The sequence below is a fragment of the Dendrobates tinctorius genome, unplaced genomic scaffold, assembly GCF_039654945.1.
Source record: "Dendrobates tinctorius isolate UK_male_01 unplaced genomic scaffold, ASM3965494v1 ptg000010l, whole genome shotgun sequence".
NCBI lineage: Eukaryota > Metazoa > Chordata > Amphibia > Anura > Dendrobatidae > Dendrobates > Dendrobates tinctorius.
This window is the reverse complement of record NW_027361678.1, coordinates 6,994,586-7,005,284: the sequence shown is the minus strand read 5'-3', so window position 1 is coordinate 7,005,284 and position 10,699 is coordinate 6,994,586. Positions and strand designations below refer to the sequence as shown.

The 10,699-nt window shown below is 44.4% G+C and overlaps 1 long non-coding RNA gene across 1 annotated transcript in view; it reads right to left on the bottom strand.

Annotated features, from left to right (window-relative positions):
- Positions 1–10,115: 10,115 nt before the first annotated feature.
- Positions 10,116–10,699, bottom strand: part of LOC141098483 (uncharacterized) — a 35,224-nt gene continuing 34,640 nt past the window's right edge. The window contains exons 2-3 of the long non-coding RNA XR_012234262.1: positions 10,417–10,565; positions 10,116–10,332 (exon numbers count right to left, since the gene is read on the bottom strand). This is a non-coding gene — a long non-coding RNA (uncharacterized lncRNA). The remainder of the gene's footprint in view (positions 10,333–10,416; positions 10,566–10,699) is intronic.

The following is a 10,699-nucleotide window of genomic DNA, read 5'->3' as shown; positions in this document are numbered from 1 at the left end:
ACCAACAAGAAAATACTTACACTCTGCAAGCAAGGACCGGTCTCAGGAAGCTGAGGAGACGATGGTACTTATACTTCCTGGTCCTTGCCCCAGCACCACTTCGAACCTGGCCCTCCTACCTCAGGTCCCTATTGAAGCGGTCCTTCATGGAACGCCATCTAGTTTTGACTTTCTTCACTGTGAAAGGAACCAAAAAAAATTGTAACAATAGCAATTTGGGCTATGATAAAACAACCGTATTTGATGCAATAAACTCGCAGGAGTTCATCACATCACACACGGTTGTGTGATCACGGCCAACTCTATCCCTGCAGCGTTGTCATAATACTTACAAAAGTCCTTTTGACCCCTAGCTGAGGCATTGTCCCATCCATCCCACAGCAATTTGGCCACCTCGTTCCACAACCGCCGTATCACCACTGCGTCGGAATGCAGAGGATCACGGTTGTCCCACAACGGAATCCGTTCATGGACCGATGTGATGAGGAGGTCGTTATTCACCTCCTCCTCGTCCCGCTGTGGAACCTATAATTGAAAGAAAGACATGAATGCTTGAATGATATAATATTTTAACCCATTTACTCGCAAGGGTGGTTTGCAAGTAAATCACCAGGCCAATTTTTACAATTATGTCCAATGTCCCTATATGAGGTAATAACTCAGGAACACGTCCATGGATACTGGTGATTCTGACATTGTTTCCTCGTGACATATTGTACTTCATGAGTGGTAAAATTGCATTCATTTCATTTTTCCATAACAGGTGATAAGGGGGGTTGGATTTACTAATCAGAGCAGGTTTTTATTTTTGACAGCTGTCGCATGATAAAAGGCGCTTTTTATTGTAAAAATAGTTTCTGCATCACCATATTTTGACAGCTATAATTTTCACATATTTTGAGCCACCGAGTCATGTGAGGTCTTATTTTCGGCGTGACCAGTTAACGGTTTTTTATTGGTAACATTTTCGGGCATGTGACATTTCTGATCGCATTTTATGACAATTTTTTGGACGCAGTAAGTTTTTCATTTTTTTTCTGATTACGCTGTGTGATGGCACTTTTTTATATTCCACAGGAGTTGGCGAATTTAAAATTGAAATTTTTGTATAGTAATATTTCCTTTTCTTTCGTTTTCACACAACCCATAGCAGCACCTTAGAACCTGGCCCGGCATCAAGATCTGTCCTTCATGAAACGCCATCGGACCCGTCCCAGACATCCCACAGCGAAGGTGTAAGTAGGCCTGCAGCACAGTTTGGAGAACCGGCAGCCGGTCCATCCAGTCTTCCCCTGTCCGAGTCCTCTGCCCCTCCTTTTTATGGCTCTTCCCACCAGTGGCAGCGGGGCTCTGACATGCCACTCATGCCTGAGTTTGTACATTTGGGCACAGTCTTCCAGAATTGCTTCAAGGCGCTGGGTGACACAGTGCAAACTGGTTTTTCCAATGTCACCCGACACCTTGAACAACTGGAAGTCGAGCTCCAGAGACCGGCAAGATATTTCTTTAGTGCCATAGAGAAGGGCATGTCGGAAAACCTAATGCCGGAACTCCAGCTTACTGTGATGCAGGCCTGCAATGCAGCATATGTGAAAGCTATGCAGCAGACTCGGTTCATGCAGCCACCACCAGTGGCAGCCTTTCCACCAGTACCACAGCTGTCAAGTCTAATACCGAGTTCTGCTGCATATCATTGTGCGTCCACCACCATGCCCACAGCCGCCCAACACAACTACACCATGCCGGGTGCTGGGGACCTCCACTACACCACTCCGTCGAGTGCTGCTCATGCAAGGATGTCCACCACCACCAGGCCAGCCCACCACACAGACCAGACGCTGGGTCATGGTCATACAAGGAGGTCCACCACCAGGCCAGCACACCATACCGAGCAGACGCTGGGTCCTGGTCATACGCGGAGGTCCACCACCACCAGGCCAGACCACCACACCCAGCAGACGCAGGGTACATTAACCACACCCACCAACAGGCCGTGTACCCAAACACAGCAGAGCCACCATTCAAAAAAAAGAAAAAGGAGAACTGTCCTTGTATCTCCACCATCACCTCCTACATCATCACCCCCTCCAGCATCACCTACCCCTTTGTCTTTACCTTCCCATGTTTCACCTCCCAATGTGTCAACGTCCAGTATCCCTGAAGTTCCAGCAAGCATACTTGGCACATCCCCTTCGCCAAGCCCAAGCGAATCTCCCACTTAGCAATCCCCCTTTTTCCCGTAAATATCCACCTTAGTATCAGTAATTTTGACAAATAAGTGTTTGTTTTTTTCACCAACCAATGACTGTTCTTTGACTCTCCCGTCGCCACAAAACACCGTCCGCCGTATAGACAAAAGATTTTTGACACCTCATATTTCAATGTCAGTTCCAATGTACAATATACTCGTCTTCTTTTCTTTGTTTTCAGCTCGGCAGCTTTAGGTATCTTTCATTGAGCTATGAGGTGTCCAAAACAACACAAAGATGAGGGGGTCAGGTCACCTTGCCAGTTGTCGGCACTATTGCACTCAGGATAGTACATTTTTCTACATTTTTTTTTTAAATATGTTATCAACATTTCACATGTGGAGGTAAATTTCACCAGGTGTAATGAAACATAAAATCGAAAAAAAATTTTTTTTAAAAAAGGTGTATTTTATTGGTAGCAACATTACCAAAAATGGTAGTAGGTTTTTTATGAACAGCACAGAAAAGTAAATAATAAGCCCACAAACACTATACCATTTGATCTTGCCATGACAAACTCCCAACATCGGAAACAAACTAGGCTGCAAATCTATCCCTAATTTGTCCTATTTCAACTGTTGACCTCAGAGGGTGTTGCTGGTAATCGGGCAATGGGTTAGAAATAGGTTCATCAAGTTGAACGTTGGGTCGCTCTTTAGCCATTATGTAGTTGTGGAAACCCACACACGCCTAGACCACCTTATCCACTGTTTCAATTTTTAGATTAATTGATGTTTGCAAAATGCGCCATTTTGAGACAAGAATACCAAAGGCGCACTCCACAGTTCTTCTTGCCCTGGACAGTCTGTAGTTAAAAATCCTTTTAGTATGGTCCAAGTCACGACTGGAATATGGTTGAAGGAGATTGGCGCACATCTGAAAGGCCTCATCCCCAACCACAACAAACGGCATTGCAGGTCCTTCAGTGTTGGGAAGTGGTTGTGGCTGAGGGAAAATGAAATTATTCAGATATAATCGTTGGCCCATGTCTGAGTCTTTAAATGTTCTCGAATCATTAGCACGTCCAAATGATCCGATGTCCACGGCCACAAAGCTGCAGTCCGCACCGGCAATGGCCATGAGCACTGTTGAAAATTATTTTTTATAATTGAAGTACTAAGATCCAGTTTTTGCCGGTTTGGTAATCCGGATATGTTTGCCATCTACTGCTCCAATACAGTTGGGAAAATCACAAAATTCTTGGAATTTTGCAGCTTTGTCCTTCCATATTTCCATGGTGGGTATTGGTAAAAATTCACCACGAAGATCGTCCCACAAAGCCCGGCAGGTGTCTGCAACAATCCCAGAAAGTGTTGAAATTCCTATCCGGTACTGAAAATGGAGCAATGTTAATGTCTCTCCAGTAGCCAGAAATCTAATAAAAAGAGAAATTAAAAAAAAAAAAAATAAGTACATTGCCAAACAATAATAATTATCGGAGGCAACCTTGAAATTGTTCCATAAATTGAAGTATTTTTCCCAGAAAATTATTGCAATTTCACATGTTATACACATGTTTATTTCCTTTGTGTGTATTGAAACAAACACACAAAAACTGAGGAAAAAAAAGGCAAATTAGACATAATTTCACATAAAACCCCCAAAAATGGCTGGACAAAATTGTTGGCACCTTTCCAAAATTGTGGGTAAACAACTTTGTTTTAAGCATGTGATGCTCATTCAGATGCACCCGTGGCAAGTAACAGGTGTGGGCAATATGAAAATTACACCTGAAAACAGTTAAAAATGGGAGAAGTTTACACAGTCTTTACATTATGTGTCTGTGTGCAGCACTGAGCATGGAGAACAGGATGAGCCTATTTGAGGAATTGAGAACCAAAATTGTTGAACAATGTCAAAAATCTCAAGGTTACAAGTTCATCATCAGAGATCTTGATGTTCCTTTGTCCACAGTGCCCAACATAATCAAGAAGTCTACAACCCATGGTACGGTAGCTAATCTCACTGGATGTGGACGGTAGAAAAAAGTTAATGAGAAGTTGCAATGCAGGATAGTCCGGAAGATGGATAAGCCCCAATCAAGTTCCAAAGAAATTCAAGCTGTCCTGCAGGCTCAGGGTGCATCAGTGTCACCACAAACTATCTGTCCACATGTGAATGAAATGACATGCTATGGCAGAAGACCCAGGAGGACCCCACTGCTAAGGGCAGTTTCACACGTCCAGATATCCGTGTCCGTGTGTCCGTGTGCATACGTATGCCATCCGTGTGCTATCCGTATGTCTGTGTGTACCATCTGTGTGCTGTCCGTGTCCGTGTTTTTGAAAAATTATTTTCAATGTTAACCCTTTGGCTTTTAAAAACGCCCCCGGATCGCACACGGACAGCATCCGTGTGCAGTACGTGTTTACACGGACCCATTGACTTGTATGGGTCCGTGTGATCCATGCTGTTGCACAAAAACGGACATGTCAGCGTGTTTTGCACACGGACACATGGTCCGTGAAAACACGCTGACATCTGCATAGACACATTCATTAGAATGTGTCTACGTGTGTCAGTGTCTCCGATACGTGAGAAAACTGTCACTACACGTACCGGAGACACTGACGTGTGAAACTGGCCTAACACAGAGACATAAAAAGCGCTAGACTGCAGTTTACCAAAATGTACATGATTAAGCCAAAATCCTTCTGCGAAAGCGTAGTGTGGACACGTGACCAAGATAGATCTTTTTGGTAAAACACATCATTCTACCTTTTTTTTATTCTTTTTTTGTGTTCCAATACACATAAAGGAAATTAAGCGTGTATAACAAAACGTGTAACTGCAATAACTTTCTGGGAGAAATACCTTAGTTTTCAGACCACAAGACGCACTTTTTCCCGTCTTTTTTTTTTGCGTCTTATGGTAGCAATATACTCACTTCCGACCATGGCTGGAGGCTGGTGCAGGTGCCGCGGGGCTCTGTGGTGTGGTGGTGGCGGCGGCGGGCTGTGCTCCGGTGCAGGGGCACCGGCTCTCTGTGCTCCATGGGGGGCTCTGCCGGCATTTCCTCAAAGCCCGGAGGCCCCCGCACATCCGTTGCTGGCTGCCGACATGTTGCGGTGGCCTCCGGGAACATGGACGCCGGGAAGATGGCCGCCGGTCCGGGGACGGCACATGCTCACGTTCAGATCTCGTCCTGAGATCTCGGGCAACGAGATCTCATCCCGAGATCTCGGGACAAGATCTGAACCTGAGCATGCGCTGTCCCCGGACCGGCGGCCATCTTCCCGGCGTCCATGTTCCCAGAGGCCACCGCAACACGGCGGCAGCCAGCAACAGATGTGCGGGGGCCTCCGGGCTTTGAAGAAATGCCGTCGGAGCCGCTGCTCCTGCATCGGAGCCGCTGCCCCTGCACTGGAGCACAGCCCGCCGCCACCACAACACCACAGTTACCACCTGCCCCAGAACAGCCCAGCTTCCCCAGCACAGCACAGCTGCCCCAGCACAGCCCAGCTGCCCCAGCACAGCCCACATGCCCCAGCACAGCCCACCTGCCCCAGCACAGAGCCGCCGCCACCGCACCAGCCTGGACCACTGAATGAGCCCTGTGACCACTCCTCCACCTGTGCCGGATCCCTAGCTGAATTCGGACTGTAAGACGGACCCCCATTTGACACATTATTATTTTTTTCTCTATTTTCCTTCTGAAAATTTGGGGTGCATCTTATGATCCGGTGCGTCTTATAGTGCGAAAAAGACGGTACTTAATTTTCTAGAACAATTTTTTTTCTAGAACAATGTACAATACAAAATAAAATTGTGGTACCATGTTGGGCTGGTTTCACATTTGCGCTTCTGTGCGCAGCGCATCGTGCGCACCCGTGCGCATGCGCACTGCGCACCTATGTTTAACATGACGTGCGCATGGTCTTGCGCACACTGGCGTTTTCGTGCGCATGCGTTTTTTTGTCTTTTGCGCCAGGCGCGCCAGACGCAACATGTTGGATTTTTTGGTGCGCCCTGTCTCGGCAAAAAAACGCATGCGCACGCTTGCGCACGGAATGCGCAAAAACAACACATTGAAGTCTATGGGAACGCATGGTCTTGCGCACGGTTGCGTTTTTTTGCGCATGCGTTTTAGAGTGAAACAAGTCTAGAATGTTCTCTAGACAATGGAAAAAATGTCACACCTAAAAACGCATGTGCATAAAAAAACGCAAACGCATGCAAAAACGCATGTAAAACGCAAGCAACGCTGCGTTTTTTTGACGCATCAGCGTGCGCATGACGTTAAAAAAACGCACGTTTGTTTTGCGTTTTTCTTTGCGTTTTTTATGCGCACGATGCGCTGCGCAAAAAAACGCTAATGTGAAACTAGCCTTAGCCAGAAAAATAGATGTAAATACTTATGTCCCCCCAAAAAAAAAAAATTGAGAAAAGTTTATTTGCAAGCAAGCTTTCAGGGCTCAAAAGGCCCCTTCATCAGGCTAGATTACAAGTGAATTACTGAGAAAAGATGGCAACATTTAAATAGGAATTACAACAGGACGTGAGATGATGCTATAGAGAAATATAATTTCTCTGGTTAGCCAATAAAGGTATCACACCTTGAATACTTTTCTCAATTTTTTGGGGGGACATAAGTATTTACATCTATTTCTAGAACAATGTATCAACAAAGGTTGATACATAAAATGAGAACAATGGGGATAGGGGAAAATATGTGTAGGTGGGTTAAGAGCTGGCTCAGGGATAGGAAACAAAGGGTGGTTATTAATGGAGCACACTCGGACTGGGTCACGGTTAGCAGTGGGGTACCACAGGGGTCAGTTTTGGGCCCGCTTCTTTTTAACATATTTATTAATGACCTTGTAAGGGGCATAGAGAGTAGAATTTCAATATTTGCAGATGACACTAAACTCTGCAGGGTAATCAATACAGAGGAGGACAATTTTATATTACAGTAGGATTTATGTAAACTAGAAGCTTGGGCTGATAAATGGCAAATGAGCTTTAATGGGGATAAATGTAAGGTCATGCACTTGGGTAGAACAAGCAAGATGTATAATTATGTGCTTAATTGTAAAACACTGGGCAAAACTGTCACTGAAAAAGACCTGGGTGTATGGGTGGACGACAAACTCACATTTAGTGGCCAGTGTCAGGCAGCTGCTGCAAAGGCAAATAAAATAATGGGATGCATTAAAAGAGGCATAGATGCTCATGAGGAGAACATAATTTTACCTCTATACAAGTCACTAGTGCGACCACACTTAGAATACTGTGTACAGTTCTGGTCTCCGGTGTATAAAGCTGGAGTCACACATAGCGACTTACCAACGATCCAGACAACGATACGATCAGATAAGGATCGTTGATGCATCGCTGTGTGATCGCTGGTGAGATGTCAAACAGGCCGATGTGCCCAACAATGCAGCAACGATATGGCGACATATAACGACCTTAGTAACGATGTCAAAGGTCGTTGTAACCCTGCCACACTACCTTTCTTCTGACAATGCAGTAACCGATGAGGGTGGTACTCTGTGATGTTCCAGGCACCCGGGAGTGGATTAGCGCTGACATTTCCGCGACCCCAAGCTCCGATTGGTGGTCGCTACAGCGTTCTGATTGGCGGAGTTTTGTTCTTTGTTCCAGACCCCATTAAAAGGCTAACGTCGCATTGATACTGTTCATTGTTCCCGCCAGTGTATACAGATCGCTGAAGTGTACTTTGTCCCTGTCAGCGTGTATCACGGATCACAGTATCGTTGTTTGTACCCCGCTTGTTGCCCTGCAAGATCACAGTTCCGGTTTCTGGCTGCAACATCAGACCAATTGGATATCCTTTTATTTGTGTTCATTTACTTATTGGACAATTATATTGCATGGTAGGTGTATTTTTCGTATTTAAAGTGCTCTATTTAAATGAACATTTACTTTATCGATTGTAGTGAGGGTTAGCGGGCGTGTCAAGTTGCGCATATTAATATTTTTTTTTCTCTTTGTTTTTTAAAAACAATTTAATTCAAATTTATTCCCATGTCTTTAATTTTTTTAAAAAAATTTAAAGTTCTCTGCTTTCATAACTCTTTAGGTCTATGTTTTTTTTTTTTTCGTTTTTTTTTTAACGGGCAGCCATTTTAGGTGAACTTTGTTGTGCGCACCCTTATCCAGTAAAAAAACTGTGCTTGACTTCTAACTTAATTATTTTATTTTGAACCGTTTGAAAACATTGCTAACTGTATTGAATTCTTTCTTTCAGATGTCTTACAATACCGAAGAGTTCATTCGTGAACTGATAGAATTGTATAGGTCTCTTCCATGCCTTTGGAAAATTAAGTCGTCCGAATATAGTAATCGTATCAAAAAACGGGAGGCGTACCAGAAGATGATTGCCCTCTTCCTGCGCCATAATCCGGATGAGAAGGTGGATGAAGGTGTAGTTAGGAAAAAAAATCCAAGGTCTCCGCACTGTCTATAAAAAGGAAGTAAACAAAGTGGAGAAGTCAAGGAAGTCAGGTGCCGGCACTGAAGAGGTCTATGTGCCTTCGTTATGGTACTTTGACTTGCTTGACTTCACCCGTGACCAGGAGATACCACGGCCATCTGTCTCATCGGTGCAGCAGACCTTGGATGAAGACCCCCTGATCCACTTGAATCAAGATTCTCCAGATGCAGATGTAAGTTCCTTCTTAAGTCATCCAGATTATATAAATGTAGAAGTGTGTGCATTTCTATCACTTAATTGAAAAAAGTAATGGTTTAACCTGTTTGATTCTGCAGTTTTCACGCGTTCACCCTGGAAGTTCAGATAAGTACACCAATTAATTAATTTTTAGTGCTCTGCATGACTGTGGACTGTATGATGTCCTGTGATTACTTTTTTGATTTCTTTGACCATACTTTTCTTTCTCTGCAACCCCATCAGCAAGAACTTTGCACTCCAACGACTGCTTACCTTACAGAGAACAGTATGCAGGACCCTTCCGAGGGTTCAAGTCAACACCCACCACCCTCAAATGTACCTCGGCGACACCCGCTTTCCAGAAAAAGAAAGTCATCCGTGCAGCCATCGCCAGACCTCCTATGTTTGGCGAATCAAATAATGGCTATTCAGGCCAAGAACAACGTGGACCTCTTTGCACAGTTTATGGCTGAGAGACTGGGAAAGCTGGATCCTCGGCAAAGAAAACACGGCGAAATGGTCATCTTTGAAACGTTGAGTCAAGCAGATGAAGGACAACTGGATGACTCTTCAACTGTCCGACGTTTGCGCGACCATGATCCATCAGAACACACATGGACTCAAATGTTGCAGCCACTGCGTAGCACGCCTGTTCGTCGTGTTGTTCCACCACAAAACCGTACGTTACCAAACCCTCCCCCCCAGTATTCAGATTATTCTCAATCTTTTTTAACACAACTGTCTACTCCGCCTGGGCGTGGTTATTCTACAGAAGAGTTCCAGTACCAGGAGTTATAGCAACCGTATACTATCTGTTTATATTTGATTTGCAATAATTTACATTATTGGTTGTTTGTGTATATTGTGTTTTTATTTTCTGTTTAATAAATATATTTTTCCCTTATTACTTGAAATCTGCATCAGCTTATTTCCATGACAACCTTGTGTTTTTAAGACGTGGTTGGTTAGGGCCATGTATTTACATGCAAACATGAAATGTATGATATTTGATGGAATGTGTGTGGTTAATGTTGCATTTCAAACACGTGTGTTAAATGGCCCGCACTGGATTGCAACGGAGTCCCCTCATCATGTGCCCCCCTTCACACCTCCTTCCCTCTCCTGTCACCTCATCCCAGGGTCCTTCGTCCTGCCTTTGAGAAAAAGAATTGCAAAACAATAAAAGAAAAAAAATTAATTAAAAAAAAAAAAGACAACTTGAAAGCGAATAAGAAATAAAAATATTTTTTTTATTTTTGGTCCAAAACAAAGGCCTAAAATGTGAACAATATTTTCGTAAACAAACATATTAAACCACAATTTAGTTGCGGCGACTACCGCCGTCATCTTCTGCAGCCGCTGAGCGCATCAGCAGGGCTCTGTGTGCTTGTAAGGCCTCAATGGCTCGGTCCACTGAGGCCACAAGTTCTGCAGTAGAGGGGTTTTCTGTTAAACAAAATAATACTGTAAATATTAATTTATTCGCCATCATCAAATTATTTTGCACAGTTTAATTTATGTTACACTTACGAACGTGTGGTTCCACCTCCTCCACGCTACATTCCGCGTCACCGGGTGGTGATGGGCTTATGGACCATCCCAAGGGCCTTGCATCCTGATGTGGTGGGGTGGCTGTTGAGTCCCCCTCTTCCAGCTCACTGTTCTCTTGCGCCACAGGTCTGCAGGTGTGGGAGAAAAGAAAAAGCGCAGTATGAAACTGGTGCAACACTGTCTCATAACCCCCATAAACAATACAACCAAATATGAGGGGCTTATGGATGCTGCAACAGTGTCGGATGTCCCCCACTCTTAA